General features: G+C 32.6%; 3 pseudogenes; all 3 read left to right on the top strand.

Annotated features, from left to right (window-relative positions):
• The first annotated feature begins 2,896 nt into the window (after positions 1-2,896).
• Positions 2,897-5,535, top strand: LOC117906694 (annotated as a pseudogene).
• Positions 5,536-11,640: 6,105 nt separating this feature from the next.
• Positions 11,641-14,314, top strand: LOC117906695 (annotated as a pseudogene).
• A 4,238-nt stretch (positions 14,315-18,552) lies between these two features.
• LOC117906693 lies at positions 18,553-21,930 on the top strand (annotated as a pseudogene).
• Positions 21,931-22,169: the final 239 nt, after the last annotated feature.

Raw genomic sequence — 22,169 nt, 5'->3', positions numbered from 1 at the left:
ACTTGTTGATGTTTAATTGTTCAATGTTGCAAACAAAAAGTAAAATATAATTATTTTCAAAACGAATTATGAATCAAATAATATTTTTTTTAATTATAAAATTAAAAATATATATAAAGTATATAATTAATATTAAATAATTAAATTTTCTTCCATTTTCATTGTATTCACATTTAAATATTATATATATTTCATTTATTAAAATTTAAAATACTAATAAATTTATACTTATGCATGATTTAATGATAATGTCAAAGATAAAAAAATAAATATTTAGTGATTTTTAATCTATTATGCATACTATTTTAAATTTTTATAACCATTTTAAATTTTAATAATATACAAATTATTTATTTATGACCTCATCGATTTGACTGTGGTTTAACTATTGGTTCGACTATTGATCCATTAACCAGTGACTTTTTTTATTTAATAATGAGTCAGGTTTTAAAAACATTATTTTAGTATTTAAATTTGAATTCTTTGTTTTAAGGGACTTTCCACAAGCCTTAAGAGTATTGAGATACTCCTGGTCATAGGCATATGATTAGATCTAATTGCAGAAAAAAAAAATCTAAGGCTAAATTTTTTTGTCTTTAATCTAAATGTTCCTAAATCAAGTTTCACACTCTTTGTGTTGGATCCACTCAATCACTCTTTCTTGGATCTTGGTGCTTATATAGAGTGCAACAAAACTTGAGAGAAAGAAAGAGAGAGATTGAGGCTCTAAAAGATAAAATTAAAGGTTATGTAAAATCCCACCATCGAATGCTATTGAAATGTATTTGCAAACACGTCCAATGGATCATTCATATGGGTTAAGTCCATCATTTGATCAAGAAATTATGGGTCATTATGTGGAAATACCAGCAAAGGGGAATTTGGCAGTGCACACAGATGAAATAGAGGAGAATTTAGCACACAATGATGAAATGAGGGGGAATTTGGCAGTAGTAACTTAGTTAGCTATGATAGCAACAAACAACTATGTTGACATCCCATTTACAAATGAAAATAATGATGTGGAATTTTATGATAAGGACGAGATTAATGAAATGAATTATGATGAAAAACCTCCAACAAATAAGGCTTCTTTAGATGATGGTGAACATATTATGCCTTCCCCAATGTTCAAACAATTGAGTTGGGATGCAATAAATAACATGACTGTTGAGCCTTTCACATCACGTACCGGATTGTGGAATGAATCCAATGAGTTGTTTAAAGGATTGAGATTTGAGAGTAAAGAAGACTTGCAATATGCTATAAAACGTTATGCAATATGTCGAAATCAACATTTGGTTGTTTAATTTGTGAATCAGAACCACAATTGTGGGCAGTGAGATGTAAGAAGTGGCGGGAATGATGTAATTGGAGGCTTCGTGCATGTCGTCGTAAAAGTCATGGAATGTTTGAAATAACCAAGTACACAGGTACTTGTATTTATCCTAAATTATCACAAGACCACTCTCAATTGGACTCTACATTGATTGCAAAAGAGATCCAAAATGTAGTTCAAATGGATCACACTACCTTTATTGCTACATTTCATCAGATGGTGAAGGATAAATTTGGATATAATGTCCATTATAGGAGAATTTGGGAAACTAAGAGAAAAGCAATGCTTAGAGTTTTTGGTGATTGGGATGAATCTTATCAAGCATTGCCGAAGTGGATGAACACCCTTCAGCTAACTAATCCTGGAACAAAGATTGTTTGGAAGACAATACCTTTAGGAGGGATTTTTGGGAACGTGCGGTTTATGCGTGTTTTTTGGACATTTGGGCCAAGCGTTGAAGAGTTCAAGCATTGTAGACCAATTATACAAATTGATGGTACATTCCTATATGGAAAATACATGGGGAAGCTTTTAATTTCTACTTCAATTGATGCAAATGGTCATATATTCCTCCTTGTGTTTGCAATTGTTAAGGAAGAATCACATGATAGTTAGTCTTAGTTTCTTATTGCATTAAGGCGTCACGTCACTCAAAGAGAATGGATATGCTTAATTTCAGATCACCATGTAGGAATAAATATTGCTTTTAGAAATCCATCGAATTTTGAAGAGACACTTCCACAATTCCCAAAAAATGGAATTATACTAAAAGGGTCTCTTGAAGAGACACCTTTCATAATTTTAAAAAAAATTGGGTTTATACTAAACAATTTTCATACACAGTGAAAATTTTCGAATTTATGTTAAAGGTGTCTCTTCAAGAGACATCTTTAGCTTTAAAATCATTTTCACAATTTTTAATACATATTGAATTTTGTGGAATTGTGGTAAGTGTCTTTTCAAGAGACACCTTTAATATAAATCCAATTTTCTGAAATTGTAGAAGGTGTCTCTTGAAGAGACACTTTTAGTATATATATTAAAATTTGTGGAATTATGGAAAATGTTTCTTCAAGTGACACCTTTTGTATAAATTAAAATTTTTTCGAATTATAAAATGTATCTTTTCAATAGACATTTTTAGCTTTAAAATCAAATTCATGAGACATTCAAATTTATCAAATTGAAAAGACACCTTTAATATATATTGAATTTTATGGAATTGTGAAAAACATTTTCTCAAGAGATACCTTTAATATAAATCCAATTTTCTGTAATCATAGAAGATGTCTCTTGAAGAGACACCTTTAGCCTAAATTTAATTTTTTTTAAAATGTATCATGATTTTAAAATTTGTGGAATAGTAGATTTATGAATATTTTTTTCAACTTACATTTTTTTAATAATTATTTTTTAAAATTGCTGCAAAAGTTAAAAAAAAAGCCCTCCGGATAACAATGGCACATCTGCTCTCTCACCCACTCTTTTATTTTCTAAGTTGGGCCCCACTCCCCTCTCTGACTTTGCTCTCCCATCATGGGCATGTAGTCCAGCCTCTCCAATTAAAATCCACTACACTTTTCCCCAAAACTCCATCTCTCTCTTCCCTTTCTTTCATCCACCACCACCATGCATCTCCTTGCCGTTGGATTGTTCATTCCTGTCATCTTGATACTGAAATTTATACACAAAATCATCTGGGTGCCATGGAGGATCCATCGCCACTTCAACAAACAAGGCGTAAGCGGCCCCGCCTACAGTCCCATATTCGGGAACACAGCTGAGATCCACCGTATGTACGCGGAGGTGCAGTCAAAATCTATTTCTTTTGGGCATGATATACTTCATCGTGTAGCTCCACATCACCACCGGTGGTCATCTGATTATGGGAAGACTTTCGTGTGGTGGTTCGGACCATTTCCCAGGTTGAGTATAGCGGACCCGGAGTTGATTAAGGAGGTTCTTATGAATACAAGTGGCTGCTATGGCAAGGTTGGGTTGAACCCTTTGTCTAAGCTGCTGCTTGGAGATGGACTCGCTGTGTTGGAGGGTGAGAAGTGGGCTCTTCACAGAAGAATCAGTAACCAGGTCTTCAACATGGAGAGGGTTAAGGTGATTTCTGTCTTCTCTTCTCTTCAGTCTTCTCTATCCGGACCAGAAATTAAGATTAAATTACCAGCTTCAAATATTGCTCTTCCCAAGGAAAAATAAAATGGAAAACTTTCCGCCTAGGGGAAGTTTCCTTTAAGTCAATGAAGAATGATTTGTTTTATGCTCATTTTCATATTTTAATGGGGGCGGTTTAATTATCTATAGAATGAAGAGCATGTGTTTACCATATTGGTGGAAGAATCCAACGGATGTTCCATTATTGCCCGCCTTTTTTTTCTGCTTTCTGCATATTTTATCGTAGCTGTTCCTAATAATTAAGTTGCTTAACAAAAAAAATATGTATAATAGACTAGTGGGATGCAATAGGCGATAAATGAATCCATAAGCTGTCATGGAATGATGTGGACCCACTCTGGGACAATGCCAAAATTGTATTGACAGGGGTGGATTCCAGAAATTGTGGCTAGTGTTACAAAGATGATGGAGAAGTGGGAGGAAGAAAGAGGAGGGAGGGAGGAGTTGGAGATTGATGCGCACAAAGAACTGCATAACCTCACAGCAGATATCATATCAAGAACTGCTTTTGGAAGCAGCTTTGAAGAGGGGAAGCGCATTTTTGAATTACAAGAACAGCAGATGCACCTTGTCTCCCTGGCTTTAAGAAGTGTTTATATTCCCGGCTTCAGGTGATGCTTATCTTCAACAAACTCTCATGCTTTAACCTTATTAGTCTAATTGCATGACAAACTTAGAGGGCTTTGGTACAGAGGTAAAGTATATGGGGAGAAAAGGAAGGTTGTTATAATTATCAATGTCTCTGCTTATCTTTTTCAACGCTTCATTGGAGAGTTGGTCTAGAGCATGACATAACAAGAAGATGACAAGTTTTTGTAAAACCAAATTATATACAGATTTTTGCCCACTAAGAAGAACAGAGAAAGATGGAGACTTGAGGAGGAAACTCAAAAGTCCATTCGGATGTTAATTGAGACTAATAGCAAAGCAAAGGAAAATTCAGAAAATTTAATTAGTCTATTAATGTCTGCCAACAAGAATCAGCAGGGAGGAGAAGAGATGTTTGGAGTGGAGGATGTTATAGGCGAATGCAAGACATTCTACTTTGCAGGAAAGGAAACGACTGCTAATCTTTTGACTTGGGCCCTTCTTCTTCTAGCTTTTCATCAAGAATGGCAAGACAAAGCACGGGAAGAAGTGGTTCGCATCTATGGACACAATGCGCCTTCTGCAGCAGAGAATTTAAACGACCTTAAAATTGTAAGCTCACCAAAACTCCGCATAAAAAATTTCAAGTAGTTGACAGGATTCATGAAATTTTTTCAGTCATTTTCAATATATGTGGCAGGACCTAGCTTTCTACATTACTATGATAAATATACACTTTATACTATTGTTTACAGGTAAGCATGATACTCAATGAAACACTTCGACTCTACCCCCCTGTTGTGGCGATGACAAGGAAAGTATCGAAAAATGTCAAGCTAGGGAGTCTTGATATTCCTTCAAACACGCAACTGTTATTGGCCATGACTGCTGTCATCACGACCCTAAAATATGGGGTGAAGATGCTAATGATTTCAATCCACTGAGATTTAAGGAACCTCGGAAGCATCTAGCCTCGTTTTTCCCCTTTGGGTTGGGCCCCAGGATCTGTGTAGGTCAAACTCTTGCAGTGGTTGAGGCAAAAATTGCCCTCTCTATGATCATCCAACATTATTCTTTCGAGTTATCATCAACATATGTTCATGCCCCAATGCTGTTTATCACCCTGCAGCCTCAGTATGGTGCTCACATTCTCTTTAGAAGGATTTTAAGCTGAAAACTTTCCTGGTGTTTGGAGTTTCTGTGATAAAGATGAGCCAGAGTATCTAATATGGTAGTGTATACTAATTTGGTATATGATATTGTGGGATTATGTAATAGTGTGTATTAATTGAAATAAACTTGTTATGTATTCAGCTTGGTGGATTGAGTTCATGCATTGAATTGCTGCATCTCTGCCTGAAACCAGCTCACCTGAGTCTGGTTCATTGGTGTGCTTTACCTGAAAGAGATTGAGAATTGTATGAAGCTGTACTTCCCATCATGCTATCAGTTATTGGTAAAAAAACATAATTTCCCTGTAAAGACGAACAGAACTCAAGAATAGTGTCATTTAAGATGGACAAAGACAATCTCCATGTTTTGAATTGAGGGGCCCCTCTCTAACCTGTTGGAAGACTCTTTTCATCAGCCATTGGTTTTCACTTTTCACTACAGATGGCACTCCAAGTTGTTCCTGCAAAATCCACCCACCTCTTTCCCACTGGGATAGTAATAATATCATCAGATTGGGCATAATCCCTCATTTTCAAGCTATTCCTTGATGGTGGACTTCTTTGGTTGAAAAGTGAGAAGTAGGCTTTTCATCATTCGTATTATCGTGTAGAATCTGTGTATTTGGGCGTTAAAATGAGCACCCACGTGCTCAAAGATGAGAAGAAAGGAAAACAAAAAGGGAAAAAAAAATAATTCGAGCCCTATTTGGGAAACTTATGTGCCAATTGTCATTTAACTAATAAGTTAGTAGATATTGAGGTTCCACGAGTAGTACTTTCTGATACTATATTTGAAACAATTGTTCAAATTTCTATAATATGCAACTGAAATAAGTTCTTGGTAATGGTAAAAGATAGACTTTTTTTTTATAACAAAAAACACAAAAAACACGTTTGATAATTAAAAACGGTTTTATGTTAATTATATAAATATGTATAATATTTAAAAATAAAAAATATATAATTATTTGAAAAACGTATTGTAGACCCTTTGTGGACACGACCCGGGGGGAGGGGGAGGGGGGGAGTTGACTTTTTTTTTCATTTTTGAAGCGGGGGACCTCTTTCTAGAGGAAGCAAGCTGCATGGACGTGTGCAACCACCACCAACTTGCCATAGTGGTGGTTGAGAGAAAGACATCTCTGAGCAAGAGATGATGGATGGAACGAGAGCAGTTAAGGTAGAGATGAGTGGAATGAAGGGTTTCTGGGGAAAAAAAATTTGAGAGAGCTTGAGGCAAGTGAGGTTTTGGAGAGTTTGGGAGCAAGAAGAAACAGATGAGGAGTTCATCGTTTTCGTCCAAGTATGATTGAGGCATGCTTGATATTTCTCTACTTTAGATTGTTTTGTCTCACCTCCTGCTATTTCCGAGTTCATGTTGATGCTTGATTGCGGACATCATATGTTGTGTATATCGGTGGAATCCGAGTTTTTTTTTTTAATGTATTTCATGACTGGTTTGGCCTTATTTCTTCGGCTCTATTTCGAGTTCCCCGTGAGATGGCCTATCATGCTTTCATCTCTATTTAAAAATGTGTTTGGATTCCGCTCACCTGTTTAAGCACGTCGATTAAAGTATGAAACATGGCTTCGTTCAACCATTTGTTATGTTATTTTATCTTCACTCTCCATGCTTTGTTTTTGCTGTTTACTCTCTGTTTTCGGTATCCGTTTCTGAGGTGAGTGATAAACTATGCGCATCCTCTGTTCTGCTCTTAGTTGGTACACCAATAAATGCCTCTGAGTCTTTATCATGTTTCCGTTTACTCTTTGGCACGTTAAAAAAAAACATCAAACCATCATGACAGTCCTCTAAAGGTTTCAGAGACGAGAGTTTGCATCCTGGAAATTTCACTTTTCTACTAATAGTCTTGAGCAAACTATTCAGCAAATAATGGATACGGGCGGAGGAAATTGGGACGAGGGGACTGTTATCCGTGTACTTTGAACAGCTCACCACAATCCAGAGCGAGCTATAGATTGCTTATATTTATGGATTCCAGAAGTGGCGCAAGTTGTGGTTCAAGGCGACTCGTTCCCCAGCAGATCAAGAAACTAATGGAAACACATTCTGGTGCTACTACAGTGGATTGGCCTGATTTATCTTGGCCTCTGGAGTGAGTTTCACTTCCTTTGGACAACATCACCTGGGTTCGGGGCTCGCCACCTCGGGTTGGCTTTCATAGCACTCCTACGTTCTTGGACGGTAGGACGTTTTGGTCCTTTTTTTTAAACGAATGAGGAAGGGCCTACTGTGGCGGCAGCCTTGAGTCCGTCGGTAGGGGTGGTACGACCGGCATGAGCAGCGGGAGAGGAATCCTATTGAAGGTGACGTGATTGCAACAAGGTTCACGTGCTTCGGGTAGGTTCTCTGATCAATGAACGCTTCGGAGGCTTGAAATGCTTGGCGTTTTGGGGTTTGTAGACATAGGAGTTTCAGAGTTTTGGTTTGGAGATGTCGGCGTCTTTGGCGGCATTGGGGCGGTCTCGGATCTGACCGTTCACCATGGTTTTCAAGAGTGGACCGTTTTTCCTACTCTTCAAAAGTGATAGGTTGGGAGTTTTGGAATTAGTACTAGCTATCCTGACATGCACTTTATTAGTTTTCTTTAAAAATGATCTTAATGCTTTGTTGCAGAGAGGTGGCGAAGTAAATTTGGCTTTAGGGTGTTGACTGGAACAAGCTCTCGCCCAAGCACCAAGTGGCCCTTGTTATGGGTCACAATGGGATCCTTCGGAATGACACAAGCGATGCAATGGAAGGTTTTATTTTCTGGAGGGATAAGCGCACTATTAAATCTTTGATTATCAGACGACCTATTTTGTTGGCGTTAGAAGATATAGTCTTATAGATGGATGCATGCAATTCCTCCTCATGCTCTTGAGAATAGGAATGACTCCTATTGTTCCGGTTTGCATGGCCACCCTTTTGGGCCCATTTTCAAAGCCCACAAACTTCAAAAATTAATTTTTGAAAATCCAACTTCCAAATAATTCAACTCCATAATTCTTCATAGAATTTTTAGGTCCTAAATTCAATTTCCAATAATTTTTCAAAACCCCAATTTTCACATTCATTTATTTAATCATTATTATTTTTATTATTATTATTATTATTATTAATTTACTTATTTTTAGAATTCCATCTTTAGATTTTTTTTTTTTAAATTTGATTTCAAAATTTAATTTCCAATTTACAAAATTCCATTTTTCACATTTATTTACTTAATCATTATTATTTTCGTTATTATCATCATTCCATTTATTTATTCATTTACTTATTTTTTTAAGATTTCATATTTAAATGATTCTTTAAGATTTCGGTTTCAAAATTTAATTTCCAATTTCAAAAATTCCTGTTTTCATATTTATTTATTTAATCATTATTATTTCGTTTATTTATTTGTTTACTTATTTTTAAAATTTCATCTTTAAATAATTCTTCAAAATTCTGATTTCCAAATTTAATTTCCAATTTACAAAATTCCAATTTTCACATTTATTTACTTAATCATTATTATTTTTCGTTATTATTATTATTCTATTTATTTATTTATTTATTTTGAAATTTTCATCTTTAAATGATTCTTTAAGATTTCGATTTCCAAAATTCCTATTTTCACATTTACTTATTTAATCATTATTATTTCATTTATTTATTTATTTACTTATTTTTAAAATTTTATCTTTAAATAATTCTTCAGATTTCCAAATTTGATTTCCAATTTTCACATATATTTGTTTAATTATTATTATTTTATTTATTTGTTGTTTATTTGTTTATTTAAAAAAAAAAGATTTCATCTTCAAACAATTCTTCAAAATTCCAAATTTTTAAATTTAATTTTTAAAACTTCCATTTTCAAATAATCTTCAAAATTCCAATTTTCAAAACTTTCATTTTAAAATAATTTCCAAGTTCCCAATTTTTATAATTTAATTTTCAGAACTTCAATTCTCAAACAATTTTCGATACTCCAATTTCTTTCAAATTTAATTTTCAAAACTCCAATTCTCAAATAATTTTCAAAATTCCAATTTTTTTCAAATTTAATTTCCCAAAATTCTAATTCTTAAATTTAACTGTCGAAACCCCAATTTTCAAAACTTCAATTTTTAAATAAATTTCAAAACTTTAGTTTTCTTTCGAATAATTTTAATTCTACTTTTTTTTTTTAATATTTTAAATTCACAAGTTTTCTTCGATTTTCAAATAATATCTTGTTTTCCTTGATTTTTTTTCTTAATAAGAATGAATATGATTTTCATAATTTTAAAAGCAGTGGAATTTGTGAGATTAATTCATGCAAAAATAAATTGGGCTTTGATAATGATCTCTTCTAATTATCAACTGTTATACTTAATGAATATTGTTTGATCTTTAACTTGTTCTTTGATATGCATGTGATAAGTTGTATTTGAGCTAACCCTATTTCCGTGATAGTGCACTATTATTTGCTGCTAAGATACGATCTCACTCTCACTTAGTTTATTCTTATGCATGTTTCATTTTATTATCCGATCATTTTATTAGTATCCATTGATTTCCTCGTCAATTGTCACACTTGTTTCACCTTATTTAGTAGAGACCCGTTTTTAAGGGGCTCAAAGGAATGTTACGGCTCACCACCGTACCTACCCGATAAGTAACCTGACCCTCGAACTTAGACTCAATTTTTCATAGACCTGTTTTTCCTTCAAGAGTCACACTTAGGGTTTTTTTTTTCCCCTTCAAAAATAAAATAAAAATAAGTGGCGACTCCAAATCTTTTTAAAAAAAAATCAAATTTTCACCTAGCTTCGCCATCGAGTGAGAACACATTGAGCAAAATTGCGGGATCCACACATATTTAATAATATTAAAAATAAATTAAAAATATTTTAGATTTCCAAACAAACTTTTATCTTACGAAAATATAGAACAGTTTTCAAAAGCAATTTTTAAAAATTATTTTTCAGAATTGTTTTAAAAAACAGTTACGAAATAGAACGGATTTGATGGAGAAGGTAACTTGTTTTCCTCTTGCATTGATAAATGTGATGTAAGTTAAAAAAGATAGAGAATTTTTAAAAATTGGTTTTTGAAAATTATTTTTTACAACTATTGGATTATGTTTCATAGATTAATAAAATAATAGTCCCTTAGGAACTTGAAATTTTCTTTAACCTATTTTTTATGTTTTTAAAAAATTTTCAAAAGTAACTTTTATTTCCAATCAGTATTTGTATTTGTATAATTATTTTTAAAACAATTTTAAGAAAACAAGTAAAAACAATTAAAATATAAAATATAAATATAAAATATTTCCAAATGACATTAAAAGGAGCTCAACGGTTGTTTTCAATTTTGAAATGAATCTGGGAGGGTTTTTAACCATATTTAGTAAACTTTAAATATTAAATTAAAATAATTAATTTATTCTTAATTTCAAAAATAGTTTTACCTTATTTATCCATATTATTATATTTTAAAACTATGATTTTGATCAATTTATTATAATAAATATTTTATGATTATCTTTTATATGTACGATACTTTAAACATAAATGTTTTATAAATAAATTTTTATTTATAATTAATAAATATAAATTAAAATTAATGAGAATAAATATGATAATATGATAAATTAAAATAAATTTTAAATTAATTTTATCAAATAATTTTTATACTTAAAATTAAAAAAAAAAAGATAATAAGTTTTAAATAAGTTAAAGTCAATCTAACTCTATTTAAATAATAAGTATTACATCTCATATAACAACGACTTATTTATCAAAAAAACTTCATTAAACATTTTCATCTATTTAATAAATTGAGTTGATTCAGTAGAGGTTTGATAAGTCAACCTAATAACTTAAATTGATTTAATAACTTAAATTTATTAAGTAAATTAAGAAGATTTAATAAAATAACTTAAAATAAAAAAATAATTTTAAACAATTAATTTATTTTTAAGTTTATTTTTTTCATTTTACTTTTTCATCTTGTTTGTTTTAAATATCTCTATGATTTTTTTTCTTACTTCATGACATTTATTATTATTCAACCTTTTTTTATCATAATTATACTTTCTAAATAAATATGTCAATTTGATAATTTAAAATTAATTTAAAATTAATTTTATTAAACAAGTAAAAATTAAATAATAAGTGGTAAATCATTTCAATATAATTTAACTTAAAATGAAATTTAAGTATTAAGTGTCAAATTTTAGCAAGCACCCCTTAGTCCAAAACTAGGAAACTTATTAACCCTTTCCAGTGATAGATCACGTCCGGATAACAATGGCACATATGCTCTCACCCACTCTTCCTTTTTCTAAGTTGGGCCCCACTCCCGTCTCTGACTTTGCTCTCCCATCATGGGCATGTAGTCCAGCCTCTCCCTGCAATTAAAATCCACTACACTTTCCCCAAAACTCCATCTCTCTCTGCCCTTTCTTTCATCCACCACCACCATGCATCTCCTTGCTGTTGGATTGTTCATTCCTGTCATCTTGATACTGAAATTTATACACAAAATCATCTGGGTGCCATGGAGGATCCAACGCCACTTCAACAAACAAGGCGTAAGTGGCCCCGCCTACAGTCCCATATTCGGGAACACAGCTGAGATCCACCGTATGTACGCGGAGGTGAAGTCAAAATCCATTTCTTTTGGGCATGACATACTTCATCGTGTAGCTCCACATTACCACCGGTGGTCATCTGATTATGGGAAGACTTTCGTGTGGTGGTTCGGGCCAATTCCCAGGTTGGGTATAGCGGACCCGGAGTTGATTAAGGAGGTTCTTATGAATACAAGTGGCTGCTATGGCAAGATTGGGTTGAACCCTTTGTCTAAGCTGCTGTTGGAGATGGACTCGTTGTGTTGGAGGGTGAGAAGTGGGCTCTTCACAGAAGAATCAGTAACCAGGTCTTCAACATGGAGAGGGTTAAGGTGATTTCTGTCTTCTCTTCTCTTCAGTCTTCTCTATCCGGACCAGAAATTTAGATTAAATTACCAGCTTCAAATATTGCTCTTCCCAAGGAAAAATAAAATGGAAAACTTTCCGCCCAGGGGAAGTTTCCTTTTAGTCAATGAAGAATGATTTGTTTTATGCTCATTTTCATATTTTAATGGGGGCGGTTTAATTATCTATAGAATGAAGAGCCTGGGTTTACCATATTTGTAGAAGAATCCAACGGATGTTCCATTATTGCCCACCTTTTTTTTCTGCTTTCTGCATATTTTATAGTAGCTGTTCCCAATAATTAAGTTGCTTAACAAAAAAAAATATTTATAATGGACTAGTGGGATGCAATAGGCCATAAATGAATCCATAAGCTGCCATGGAATGACGTGAACCCACTCTGGGACAATGCCAAAATTGTATTGACAGGGGTGGATTCCAGAAATTGTGGCTAGTGTTACAAAGATGATGGAGAAGTGGGAGGAAGAAAGAGGAGGGAGGGAGGAGTTGGAGATTGATGCGCACAAAGAAATGCACAACCTCACAGCAGATATCATATCAAGAACTGCTTTTGGAAGCAGCTTTGAAGAGGGGAAGCGCATTTTTGAATTACAAGAACAGCAGATGCACCTTGTCTCCCAGGCTATAAGAGTGTTTACATTCCCGGCTTCAGGTGATGCTTATCTTCAACAAACTCTCATGCTTTAACCTTATTAGTCTAATTGCATGACAAACTTAGAGGGCTTTGGTACATAGGTAAAGTATATGGGAAGAAAAGGAAGGTTGTTATAATTATCAATGTCTCTGCTTATCTTTTTCAACGCTTGATTGGAGAGTTGGTCTAGAGCATGACATAACAAGAAGTTGACAAGTTTTTGTAAAACCAAATTATATACAGATTTTTGCCCACTAAGAAGAACAGAGAAAGGTGGAGACTTGAGGAGGAAACTCAAAAGTCAATTCTGATGTTAATTGAGACTAATAGCAAAGCAAAGGAAAATTCAGAAAATTTAATTAGTCTATTAATGTCTGCCAACAAGAATCAGCAGGGAGGAGAAGAGATGTTTGGAGTGGAGGATGTTATAGGCGAATGCAAGACATTCTACTTTGCAGGAAAGGAAACGACTGCTAATCTTTTGACTTGGGCTCTTCTTCTTCTAGCTTTTCATCAAGAATGGCAAGACAAAGCACGGGAAGAAGTGGTTCGCATCTATGGACACAATGCGCCTTCTGCAGCAGAGAATTTAAACGACCTTAAAATTGTAAGCTCACCAAAACTCCGCATGAAAAATTTCAAGTAGTTGACAGGATTCATGAAATTTTTTCAGTCATTTTCAATATTTGTGGCAGGACCTAGCTTTCTACATTACTATGATAAATATACAGTTTATACTATTGTTTACAGGTAAGCATGATACTCAATGAAACACTTCGACTCTACCCCCCTGTTGTGGCGATGACAAGGAAAGTATCCAAAAATGTCAAGCTAGGGAGTCTCGATATTCCTGCAAACACCCAACTGTACTTGGCCATGACTGCTGTTCATCACGACCCTAACATATGGGGTGAAGATGCTAATGATTTCAATCCACTGAGATTTAAGGAGCCTCGGAAGCATCTAGCCTCGTTTTTTCCCTTTGGGTTGGGCCCCAGGATCTGTGTAGGTCAAACTCTTGCAGTGGTTGAGGCAAAAATTGCCCTCTCTATGATCATCCAACATTATTCTTTCGAGTTATCATCAACATATGTTCATGCCCCAATGCAGTTTATCACCCTGCAGCCACAGTATGGTGCTCACATTCTCTTTAGAAGGATTTTAAGCTGAAATTTTTCCTGGTGTTTGGAGTTTCTGTGATAAAGATGAGCCAGAGTATCTAATATGTAGTGTAAACTAATTTGGTATATGATATTGTGGGATTATGTAATAGTATGTACTAATTGAAATAAACTTGTTATGTATTCAGCTTGGTGGATTGAGTTCATGCATTGATTTGCTGCATCTCTGCCTGAAACCAGCTCACCTGAGTCTGGTTCATTGGTGTGCTTTACCTGAAAGAGATTGAGAATTGTATGAAGCTGTACTTCCCATCATGCTATCCGTTATTGGTAAAAAAACATAATTTTCCTGTAAAGACGAACAGAACTCAAGAATAGTATCATTTAAGATGGACAAAGACAATCTCCATGTTTTGAATTGAGGGGCCCCTCTCTAACCTGTTGGAAGACTCTTTTCATCAGCCATTGGTTTTCACTTTTCACTACAGAAGGCACTCCAAGTTGTTCCTGCAAAATCCACCCAACTCTTTCCCACTGGGATAGTAACAATATCATCAGATTGGGCATAATCCCTCATTTTCAAGCTATTCCTTGATGGTGGACTTCTTTGGTTGAAAAGTGAGAAGTAGGCTTTTCATCATTCGTATTATCGTGTAGAATCTGTGTATTTGGGCGTTAAAATGAGCACCCACATGCTCAAAGATGAGAAGAAAGGAAAACAAAAAGGGAAAAAAAATGATTCGAGCCCTATTTGGGAAACTTATGTGCCAATTGTCATTTAACTAATAAGTTAGTTGATATTGAGGTTCCACAAATAGTACTTTCTGGTACTATATTTGAAACAGTTATTCAAATTTCTTATAATATGCAACTGAAATAAGTTCTTGGTAACGGTAAAAGATGGACTTTTTTTTTTATAACAAAAAACATAGAAAAAATATTTGATAATCAAAAACGGTTTTATGCTAATTATACAAATATGTATAATATTTAAAAATAAAAAATATATAATTATTTTTAAAACTTATTGTAGACCCCTTTGTGGACACGACCGGCGGGGGGTGGGGTTGAATTTTTTTTTCATTTTTGAAGAATAGGAATGACTCCTGTTGTTCCAGTTTGCATGGCCACCCTTTTGGGCCCATTTTCAAAGCCCACAAACTTCAAAAAATTAATTTTTGAAAATCCAACTTCCAAATAATTCAACTCCACAATTCTTCATAGAATTTTTAGGTTCTAAATTCAATTTCCAATCATTTTTCAAAACCCCAATTTTCACATTCATTTATTTAATCATTATTATTATTATTATTATTATTATTATTATTATTATTATTAATTTACTTATTTTTAGAATTTCATCTTTAGATTTTTTTTTTAAAATTCGGTTTCAAAATTTAATTTCCATTTTTCACATTTATTTACTTAATCATTATTATTTTCGTTATTATCATCATTCCATTTACTTATTCATTTATTTATTTTTTAAGATTTCATCTTTAAATGATTCTTTAAGATTTCGATTTCAAAATTTAATTTCCAATTTCCCAAATTCCTATTTTCACATTTATTTATTTAATCATTATTATTTTGTTTATTTATTTGTTTACTTATTTTTAAAATTTCATCTTTAAATAATTCTTCAAAATTCCGATTTCCAAATTTAATTTCCAATTTACAAAATTCCAATTTTCACATTTATTTACTTAATCATTATTATTTTTCGTTATTATTATTATTCTATTTATTTATTTATTTGTTTTGAAATTTTCATCTTTAAATGATTCTTTAAGATTTCGGTTTCCAAATTTAATTTCCAATTTCCAAAATTCATATTTTCACATTTAGTTATTTAATCATTATTATTTCATTTATTTATTTATTTACTTACTTATTTTTAAAATTCTATCTTTAAATAATTCTTCAGATTTCCAAATTTGCTTTCCAATTTTCAAAATTTCAATTTTCACATATATTTGTTTAATTATTATTATTTTTGTTATTATTATTATTTTATTTATTTGTTTGTTTGTTTTTTTTAAAAAAAGATTCCATCTTCAAACAATTCTTCAAAATTCCAAATTTTTAAATTTAATTTTTAAAACTTCCATTTTCAAATAATCTTCAAAATTCCAATTTTCAAAACTTCCATTTTAAAATAATTTCCAAGTTCCCAATTTTTATAATTTAATTTTCAGAACTTCAATTCTCAAACAATTTTCGATACTCCAATTTCTTTCAAATTTAATTTTCAAGACTCTAATTCTCAAATAATTTTTAAAATTCCAATTTCTTTCAAATTTAATTTCCCAAAATTCTAATTTTTAAATTTAACTGTCGAAACCCCAATTTTCAAAACTTCAATTTCTAAATAAATTTCAAAACTCTAGTTTTCTTTCGAATAATTTTAATTCTACTCATTTTTTTTTAATATTTTAAATTCACAAGTTTTCTTCTATTTTCAAATAATCTCTTGTTTTCCTTGATTTTTTTTCTTAATAAGAATGAATATGATTTTGATAATTTCAAAAGCAGTGGAATTTGTGAGATTAATTCATGCAAAAATAAATTGGGCTTTGGTGGGGGTCCTACATATGATCTCTTCTTATTATCAATTGTTGTACTTAATGAATATTGTTTTATCTTTAACTTATTATTTGATATGCATGTGATAAGTTGTATTTGAGCTAACCCTATTTTCGTGATAGCGCACTATTATTTGCTACTAAGATAAGATCTCACTCTCACTTAGCTTATTCTTATGTATGTTTCATTTTATTATCCGATCATTTTATTAGTATCCATTGATTTCCTCATCAATTGTCACACTTGCCTCACCTTATTTAGTAGAGACCCGTTTTTAAGGGGCTCAAATGGGTGTTACGGCTCACCACCGTACCTTCCTGATAAGTAACCTGACCCCCAAACTCAGACTCAGTTTTTCATAGACTTGTTTTTTCTTCAGGAGTCACACTTAAGGTTTTTCTTTCTTGCTTTTTTTTCCCTTCAAAAATAAAATAAAAATAAGTGACAACTCCAAGTCTTTTTAAAAAAAAATCAAATTTTCACCAAATAAATAAATAAAAAAAGTTTGGCCATTGAGTGGGAACGCATCGAGCAAAATTGCAAGATCCACACATATTTAATAATATTAAAAATAAATTAAAAATATTTTAGATTTCCAAACAAAGTTTTATCTTACAAAAATATAGTACACTTTTCAAAAGCAATTTTTAAAAACTATTTTTCAGAATTGTTTTAAAAAACAGTTACGAAATAATAGTCCCTTAGGAACTTGAAATTTTCTTTAACCTATTTTTTATGTTTTTAAAAAATTTTCAAAAGCAACTTTTATTTCCTATCAATATTTGTATTTGTATAATTATTTTTAAAACAATTTTAAGAAAACAAGTAAAACCAATTAAAATATAAAATATAAAATGTTTCCAAATGACATTAAAAGGAGCTCAAGGGTTGTTTTCAATTTTGAAATGAATCTGGGAGGGTTTTTAAGCATATTTAGTAAACTTTAAATATTAAATTAAAATAATTAACTTATTCTTAATTTCAAAAAAAGTTTTACCTTATTTATCCATATTATTATATTTTAAAACTATGATTTTGGTCAATTTATTATAATAAATATTTTATGATTATCTTTTATATGTAGAATACTTTAAACATAAATGTTTTATAAATAAATTTATTACTTATAATTAATAAATATAAATTAAAATTAAAATTAATGAGAATAAATATGATAATATGATAAATTAAAATAAATTTTAAATTAATTTTATCAAATAATTTTTATACTTAAAATTAAAAAAAAAAAAAGAAAAGGATAATAAGTTTTAAATAAGTTAAAGTCAATCTAACTTTATGTAAATAATAAATATTAAATTTTATCAAACATCTCATATAACAACGACTTATTTATAAAAAAAAAACTTCATTAAACATTTTCATCTATTTAATAAATTGAGTTGATTTAATAGAGGTTTGATAAGTCAACCTAATAACTTAAATTGATTTAATAACTTAATTTTATTATGTAAATTAAGAAGATTTAATAAAATAACTTAAAATAAAAAAAAAACAATTTTAAGCAATAAGTATAAGCAAAACTTATTTTTAAGTTCATTTTTTCATCTTGTTTGTTTTAAATATCTCTATGATTTTTTTTTTATTTCATGACATTTATTATTATTCAACCTTTTTTTATCATAATTATACTTTATAAAAATAAATATGTAAATTTGATAATTTAAAATAAATTTTAAAGTAATTTTATTAAACAAGTAAAAATTAAATAATAAGTGGTAAATTATTTAAATATAATTTAACTTAAAATGAAATTTAAGTATTAAGTGTTAAATTTTAGCAAGCACCCCTTAGTCCAAAACTAGGAAACTTATTAACCCTTTCCATCTATCACTCACGTCCGGATAACAATGGCTCATATGCTCTCACCCACTCTCCTTTTTCTAAGTTGGGCCCCACTCCCCTCTCTGACTTTGCTCTCCCATCATGGGCATGTAGTCCAGCCTCTCCCTGCAATTAAAATCCACTACACTTTCCCCAAAACTCTATCTCTCTCTGCCCTTTCTTTCATCTACCACTCCCATGCATCTCCTTGCCGTTGGATTGTTCATTCCTGTCATCTTGATACTAAAATTTATACACAAAATCATCTGGGTGCCATGGAGGATCCAACGCCACTTCAACAAACAAGGCGTAAGTGGCCCCGCCTACAGTCCCATATTCGGGAACACAGCTGAGATCCACCGTATGTACGCGGGAGGGTGAAGTCAAAATCCATTTCTTTTGGGCATGACATACTTCATCGTGTAGCTCCACATTACACCGGTGGTCATCTGATTATGGGAAGACTTTCGTGTGGTGGTTCGGGCCAATTCCCAGGTTGGGTATAGCGGACCCGGAGTTGATTAAGGAGGTTCTTATGAATACAAGTGGCTGCTATGGCAAGATTGGGTTGAACCCTTTGTCTAAGCTGCTGTTTGGAGATGGACTCGTTGTGTTGGAGGGTGAGAAGTGGGCTCTTCACAGAAGAATCAGTAACCAGGTCTTCAACATGGAGAGGGTTAAGGTGATTTCTGGCTTCTCTTCTCTTCGGTCTTCCGTTGAGATATTAGAAATACTTTCCTTATATCATTTAGTGTGTTTAGATATTAGGAAAATTAAAATATTATGAATATTGAGATATTAGGAATATTGAGATATTAGGAAAGTTGAGATATTAGGATATTAGTTGTTATTTCCTTATATTATTATTTCCTTGTATCATCTTTTCCCATTCTTAGAATGATGATTACCCTCTATATATACTCTGTACATGAACGAAAGAAAGTATGAATGAAAAACTATCATTCATCAATTTGAAGATGGTATCAGAACCAGGGAACTAAAATCCTGGATATTTTGTCGGAAGGCCAACAATTGCCTCCTTTGCGAGAGAAAAAAAAAAATGAGTGAAAAAAAGTACTATTGTTTTTCCTAGTGTGCAGGAAGCCTTAGTTGATCCAAGGTGGAAAGCAAGATTGGTTAGCCGATATCCTCACCAAAGCTGTCTCAAGTCAAGTATTCTCAAAATTTTTTAGACAAGTTGGACATGTATGACATCTATGCACCAACTTGAGGGGGAGTGTTGAGATATTAGGAATGCTTTCCTTATATCATTTAGTGTTTAGATATTAGGAAAGTTAAGATATTATGAATATTGAGATATTAGGAATATTGAGATATTAGGAAAGTTGAGATATTAGGATATTAGTTGTTATTTCCTTATATTATTATTTCCTTGTATCATCTTTTCCCATTCTTAGAATGGTGATTACCCTCTATATATACTCTGTACATGAACGAAAGAAAGTATGAATGAAAAACTATCATTCATCAATTTGAAGATCTTCTCTATCCGGACCAGAAATTTAGATTAAATTACCAGCTTCAAATATTGCTCTTCCCAAGGAAAAATAAAATGGAAAACTTTCCGCCCAGGGGAAGTTTCCTTTTAGTCAATGAAGAATGATTTGTTTTATGCTCATTTTCATATTTTAATGGGGGCGGTTTAATTATCTATAGAATGAAGAGCCTGGGTTTACCATATTTGTAGAAGAATCCAACGGATGTTCCATTACTGCCCACCTTTTTTTCTGCTTTCTGCATATTTTATAGTAGCTGTTCCCAATAATTAAGTTGCTTGACAAAATGAAATATTTATAATGGACTAGTGGGATGCAATAGGCCATAAATGAATCCATAAACTGCCATGGAATGATGTGAACCCACTCTGGGACAATGCCAAAATTGTATTAACAGGGGTGGATTCCAGAAATTGTGGCTAGTGTTACAAAGATGATGGAGAAGTGGGAGGAAGAAAGAGGAGGGAGGGAGGAGTTGGAGATTGATGCGCACAAAGAACTGCACAACCTCACAGCAGATATCATATCAAGAACTGCTTTTGGAAGCAGCTTTGAAGAGGGGAAGCGCATTTTTGAATTACAAGAACAGCAGATGCACCTTGTCTCCCAGGCTATAAGAAGTGTTTACATTCCCGGCTTCAGGTGATGCTTATCTTTAACAAACTCTCATGCTTTAACCTTATTAGTCTAATTGCATGACAAACTTAGAGGGCTTTGGTACAGAGGTAAAGTATATGGGAAGAAAAGGAAGGTTGTTATAATTATCAATGTCTCTGCTTATCTTTTTCAACGCTTGATTGGAGAGTTGGTCTAGAGCATGACATAACAAGAAGTTGACAAGTTTTTTGTAAAACCAAATTATATACAGATTTTTGCCCACTAAGAAGAACAGAGAAAGGTGGAGACTTGAGGAGGAAACTCGAAAGTCAATTCTGATGTTAATTGAGACTAATAGCAAAGCAAAGGAAAATTCAGAAAATTTAATTAGTCTATTAATGTCTGCCAACAAGAATCAGCAGGGAGGAGAAGAGATGTTTGGAGTGGAGGATGTTATAGGCGAATGCAAGACATTCTACTTTGCAGGAAAGGAAACGACTGCAAATCTTTTGACTTGGGCTCTTCTTCTTCTAGCTTTTCATCAAGAATGGCAAGACAAAGCACGGGAAGAAGTGGTTCGCATCTATGGACACAATGCGCTTTCTGCAGCAGAGAATTTAAACGACCTTAAAATTGTAAGCTCACCAAAACTCCGCATGAAAAATTTCAAGTAGTTGACAGGATTCATGAAATTTTTTCAGTCATTTTCAATATATGTGGCAGGACCTAGCTTTCTACATTAGTATGATAAATATACACTTTATACTATTGTTTACAGGTAAGCATGATACTCAATGAAACACTTCGACTCTACCCCCCTGCTGTGGCAATGACAAGGAAAGTATCGAAAAATGTCAAGCTAGGGAGTCTCGATATTCCTGCAAACACACAACTGTACTTGGCCATGACTGCTGCTCATCACGACCCTAAAATATGGGGTGAAGATGCTAATGATTTCAATCCACTGAGATTTAAGGAACCTCGGAAGCATCTAGCCTCGTTTTTCCCCTTTGGGTTGGGCCCCAGGATCTGTGTAGGTCAAACTCTTGCAGTGGTTGAGGCAAAAATTGCCCTCTCTATGATCATCCAACATTATTCTTTCGAGTTATCATCAACATATGTTCATGCCCCAATGCAGTTTATCACCCTGCAGCCACAGTATGGTGCTCACATTCTCTTTAGAAGGATTTTAAGCTGAAAACTTTCCTGGTGTTTGGAGTTTCTGTGATAAAGATGAGCCAGAGTATCTAATATGGTAGTGTAAACTAATTTGGTATATGATATTGTGGGATTATGTAATAGTGTGTATTAATTGAAATAAACTTGTTATGTATTCAGCTTGGTGGATTGAGTTCATGCATTGAATTGCTGCATCTCTGCCTGAAACCAGCTCACCTGAGTCTGGTTCATTGGTGTGCTTTACCTGAAAGAGATTGAGAATTGTATGAAGCTGTACTTCCCATCATGCTATCCGTTATTGGTAAAAAAACATAATTTTCCTGTAAAGACGAACAGAACTCAAGAATAGTATCATTTAAGATGGACAAAGACAATCTCCATGTTTTGAATTGAGGGGCCCCTCTCTAACCTGTTGGAAGACTCTTTTCATCAG

The sequence above is a fragment of the Vitis riparia genome, chromosome 18 (assembly GCF_004353265.1).
Source record: "Vitis riparia cultivar Riparia Gloire de Montpellier isolate 1030 chromosome 18, EGFV_Vit.rip_1.0, whole genome shotgun sequence".
In the NCBI taxonomy this organism is placed as follows: Eukaryota; Viridiplantae; Streptophyta; class Magnoliopsida; order Vitales; family Vitaceae; genus Vitis; species Vitis riparia.
Note: the sequence above shows the minus strand (reverse complement) of the source record. Positions and strands in the feature narration are given on the sequence as shown.